Consider the following 5777-nt stretch of genomic DNA (forward strand, 5'->3'; position numbering starts at 1 on the left):
ATTTAAAAATTAGCCCAACATCATAAATTTATGTTAAATATCAGTTTGCAAACAGAAAAAAGGAGAGGCAAATATAACTGAAACTTGGGGACAAATTGAGCACAATCATAGATTCATCATACTCTTGTAATCTTTGGTTAGACTATCCATCTTTGCCACTAAACCATAAGTTTCCTGAAAGTAAGGTCATATCTTCATAGTATTGGTCTGAGCCTAGCACTTAGTATGGTATGCCCTCATTAGGAAGCTGTCGAACAAATGCAACAATGATGACTATTAGAGTAGCTTTTTTCCCCAATTTGAACAATGAAAACTTGTGTTTGGACTCTAACTTTTAATGTCATGTGAGCAAATGAGGTAATCAGTAGCTTGAGATAGAATAATATCTATAATAGATTTTTTTATAATTTACATTTTACAGTCTTTAATTAAGCACATAAAACTGTGCTATTTAATATATTTCTCCATGAACTTATTGTGAAATTCAGATCACAGTGTATCATTTACAAATCTTTGGTCTTTCTTCTGATCATCTACACCTTTTGCACAGTTCTTGAAAACAACATCATCATCCCACCTCCTTTTAACTTTGAAGGTGGCCTGAGGCTGGGATGGGCCAGTGAGATTAAGGAGAGGGTTTCCACTCAAAATGTCTTCCATACGTATTCTTTCTTCTTCAGCTTTTTGTTCTTGTTCCTTCCTAGCCTGCTCTTCTGCTCTTTCTTTTTTTTTTTTTCTAGTTCTGCAAGAAGAGCTAAAGTGTCTTCATCAGCACTCTCCTCTTCAAAATCTTCATCTTCATCGTCCTCATCTGTTAGAGGATCATCTGCATCAAGGTTGGCAGCAGGAATCTGGTCCAACCAAGGTTTCTTTGACACTGATGAGGAAGTTGTATGTTCTCGTATTAGACGATCTGTTTTTTTCTCTTGTAGCAGCTCGCTCTCTCTCCTCCAGCTCTCTCCTGAAGTCACGGTTGCAAACCTCTTCAGGGGCATCCTGAGTGGTTTGTCTATATCTTATCTTTGTATGAGAAGGTAGGTCTCTACTTGAATACTGCTTTGAGGGCTGGCTCAAATCACCTTCTCCTTTTCCTCTCCCACCTCTCACAGGTTCAAAAGTTGGCCTACCTGCTGTTATCATCTTTTATGCTCCCAGAAACCTCTGCCTATAGTAGATTTTTTAAGTTATTACACAGTACACACAGCGTGATTCCATTTAAGAATAGAAGGAAACCATATGTGTGCATAGAGGTAAATGCAGAGCCTATGTCTAGACATCATCTGGCTTCCACAAACCCTTAACAGTTGTTTGTGGGAATGAATTTGCCCAATCGGGGCTTACAAATACATTTACTTTTCATTTCATTCAAAACTGTATGGTTTGGGGTTTGCTTGGATTTTGATTTGGTTTTACCTTTATTTACAAAAAGTATGGATTACTTCTGTGATTAAAAGAAACAACTTAGAGAGCTATCATGTAGAGCAAAGTGGTGAGGCGATAAAGGGCCTGGACCCCATGGAAAAGGAATAACCACAAAGAAATGGAGACATTCAGCCCAGAGAAGGCCAAGGCAGAACACAATCACTGCCTTGGAGCTCCTGTAGGGCTGTTGGCAGGGAGAAAGCAGCAGACTGCCCCCTGCAGGGAAGAATGAGGGTCTCTGAATGCACAGACGGCTCAGGATGCAAATGTCAGCAAACTTCAGTGAAGAAAAGTTCTCTCCCACCTATGAGCTACTCGACAGAAAAATGGGCTGCTTTGAGGTAGCCAGTTTTACATCACGCACGTAGAGATCTCTGCAAAATAGAGTCTGTGAAAAGATTTCAGGGGTCGGTGAATCCCTCACAGTAAATTCAAAACTGTGTAGGTGTATACGTTTTTCAGAGGAGTGGTTCTGTAACTTGCTTCAACTTCCTATAAGATTTGCTGGCCCCAAAATAAAGGAGCATTAACAGAGACGGGATAACTACTTATTCCTGAGAGCAAGGGGATTCACATACTCTTGAAATCTTCATCATCTCTTCTATACCAAATATTAAAAATTAGGAAAAATGCAGTTCTAGAGTTTCTTGGTTCTCCCTCTACACAAATTATGTAATGTTCAAAATTACATATGACAGTTAATTGAAGGCAAGGACTCTATCTTATATAGGGCTATATTTCCTCTATAGCAAATACGGCTTCTTGTACAAAGGTGGTGCTTAGTAAATGTTGAATAAATACATGAAGCAATATAGGAGCTCATTTCTATGACAGAATTTTCCCTTTTGACTGCTTGATGTTGTAATTACATCAGCAAGGCAGAATTCCATATAGGAATCAGTGGTGGCATAATGATCATGATGATGGTAATGATGACTAAAATGTTATTAAGCACGTACTATGTGTCAAGCACTTCATTAAGCTTTTTATATGTAATAGTGTGAATAATTCTCACAGCAACTATTTAAGGAAAATGAGGCTTAGATGAATTAAAGGATTTACCAAGGTTATATACCTAGGAAGTGATTCAAATCCAGGCAGATCAGCATGTGAGCTCCTCACTTCTAGGGAAAATTCTACTGAGAATCTAATAATAATAATAATAATACCTGGACTTTGGTGTCACCTCTGTCACAGCTGTGTGAAAAATTTAGGCAAGGTACTTCAGCCCCATTTATTTTTCTAATTTGTTATTTGGGAAACAGTATACTAAGAGAAATCTGGGAGGCAGGATAACATGGTGATACAGAGCATGGGTGATTTGTATTCATTATTAGCACATTTTACTCTATACACTTGATCATAATTATAATATTTGCTTTAAAATCCTTGTCTGCCAATTCTAACAGCTGGGTCACCTTGGGGTTACCTCTGTTTATTGCCTGGAGTATGTCTACATTTTTTCTATTTCCTCACATTTATATCTAGTAATTTTGGAGAGTATCCTGGATATTATGCATGACGGTTGTGCTGGGTTCTATTATGTTCCTTGGAATAGGTGTGTTGGTTGTTGGTGCCGTCTGCTCATTTTAGCAGACATCCGGCTGGACTTAGACTCCCAGTTCTGTGCGTACTATGGCATTAGCTGAACACTGTTTGATTCTTGTAGCTTTCACACCTGCACAGCTCAGGGATCATCCTGCGATTTGGGCAGAGCTTATTACAAGGCTTCCCCTTAGGGTGCTCTCCCTTCTAGATTCTCTTCTTCACTTTCCAGCTTCTCAAGTAGTCTCCAATTCTTTCTTCCAATTCCTCACAGCAATAAGACTACAGGTTTTATCTCACACCACAGTAAAAAACCATTAAGTACAAGTCATAAAAACAGGAAACTCACCCGGTGCCATTCTCTTCTTCCAAATTTCAACTCCCAGCCAATTTCTGTCTTTGTTAGGTCACTCTCCATTGTGTCCACAAAGTTTATATACCTTGAGGTCTGGCAGACTTGAGTCACTGCCCTGACTCTCCCTTAGAACAGACTGTTCTAACCACGGTGCTGATAATGGATTACAAGTGACCTCTCAGCCCTTAAGGCCATTTATCTCCACCTCAGTTTACCCAATATATGGTATTTTCCTTTTCTAAGTGTACTGTAACATGGAAAAGGTTTAAAAACACTGTCTTACACAAAGCTACACTACCTTTTACCTCTTTACAGCCTGACTTTTTCTCATCAGTCAAATAGGGAAAATAATGCTATCTACCTGAAAGAGTAATATTAAATAAGATAATGTAGGTAATAGTAGATAATATGTGAGATAATAAGGATTAAATAAGATAACGTACGTAGTAGTAGATAATATGTGAGATAATGAATGGAGAAGTGCTCATAAAAACCTTGATATGATACTAATATTGTTTATTTTTAAATCATTAATAACTATTAATGCCAATGTAACTCTAACTTTGGTGATTTAAATATCACTGATTATTAACAGTGCTATAACTGTAATAGAAATACCCCACCCCAAATTACAGGAGACTATTCATAGTTTGCCCTTCCTCCACCTTATAAGGAAAATATGCCTGCTTACTGGGTTCCCGTTTCCTGTATCTGGCTCCTAATGAACTGATCAAGATAAAATCAGTAAGACTGATAGATAATTTTCCAAAAATTAGCTTATTTTCTAGGGCTTTGCTATATCACTGTTCTAAGCACTTTATACATATAAACCTATTTATTCCTCAAATCAGTACCATGATGCTGCTATTATTATCTCTTTATTTTAACCAAAAGGAAATTGAGACTCAGATTGGTTAAGAATCTTGCCCAAAATTAAACAGCAGGGGCTGGAGCCAAGGTTTGAATCCAGGGAATGTGTTACTAACATCTGCTTTCTCAACAACCATAATCTGGAGAGTAAGGAAACAGAACTGTGGAAAATAAAAGGATTAAAATAATTTATCCTAAAAGAAACAAGGGACCACGTGATGGACAAAAACCTGGAACTGTAAAAGTGGAGGAGGCAAAAAGGAAAGTCCAGAAAAGGATGAATTTTGGAGCAAGATCTCTGGGGAGTCTGAGGTTCTCAGCCGAGAACTTTGGGGCTGAACATATTTGGGGAAGATGGATGAAATGCATATCTTTAGCTGTGTGTCTGTGCAACATACTTTGTTTTGACCTGAGATAAAGATTTAGGTTTCTTTTAAATTCTTTTTGGTTTGGGGACATGACATATTTTTGACTCTGCTAAATGTGATACCATATTGACAATGTGTAACTCTCAAATAGTGCAGTTTCATCTGGGTGGTGATGGCGACGCTGACTATAAAACTGATAACAAGAACCATGAGGTAGGATGATAAAAGGGAGAAAATAATAGGATTTCATGTTTCAAAGCTAATTTTGACACTTATTAGTGTTAAAACAATAGATAAACTATTTAAACTCTTAGTGGGAGAGTTGTCTCATCTGTGAAACAGGAATAATAATGCCTACTTCACAGGTATATTGGTAGGATTAAATGAGATAGTACATAGATATATCATGTGCCTAATTGGGGGCCCAGCATTGCGAGGGAACAAAACTTCAATTTCCTTCCCCTTCCCCTTCTTTCTAAAGTTCTCAAATCAGCACATCACCTATAGGGAACAGCTACTGCCTTATGAGAAAAATCATTGCCAGAGTATCAGCACTCTGGTTAGTGGCCCAATTATGCTAATGCCTGTTAAATTCATGTACATTTCAATAGACCATACATGATACCAGGGCCAACAGAGCAGAGAAAAAGGCAGAGTGATTAATGAAGTCCCAGTAACAGCCAGCCTGATGCCTCATAAACAACCACATGTTTGTTTATTCACCCATAATTTGTTTACTTTTCCTTTTTGAGTCCCAAACTCAGAAAGCACTGTCAGATGAGAAACTCAATCTGCAGCGATTCCCTAGGCACACTTATCCTGGGGCAGACCCCACTTTATTTCAGGCTGACAGCTGGCACCTGTGGCCTGCAGTGAAATACTCTCTGACACTGATAAAAAGAGACAGGTGGCAGGGCTGCCACCAAATGCCACATTTGATTGATAAAGTGATCTAAGTATCACAGGCACCAAGAATGTCATTAGCAATCACTGCTTCCCATGTAGAAAGCACCCCATGGGCCAAGAATGCAACAGAGAATGTAGCCCTTGGGTGTCCATAGGTACAGACCTATGTGTCAGTGTGTGACTGGAGACAGTTCCCAACGCTGTGGCTCAAAGAAAGAGCACACGATCTGGAGTACAGGAAAGCTGGGTCCAATGCTGACTTGGCCACTAACGAGCTACGGGGCCAACGATAAGTCATTAATCTTGTCCAC

General features: G+C 38.8%; 1 pseudogene; it reads right to left on the minus strand.

The window, feature by feature from the left end:
- Positions 1-447: 447 nt before the first annotated feature.
- On the minus strand, positions 448-1140 carry LOC115293242 (annotated as a pseudogene).
- Positions 1141-5777: the final 4637 nt, after the last annotated feature.

Source organism: Suricata suricatta, chromosome 6 (genome assembly GCF_006229205.1).
Source record: "Suricata suricatta isolate VVHF042 chromosome 6, meerkat_22Aug2017_6uvM2_HiC, whole genome shotgun sequence".
Classification (NCBI taxonomy): Eukaryota; Metazoa; Chordata; class Mammalia; order Carnivora; family Herpestidae; genus Suricata; species Suricata suricatta.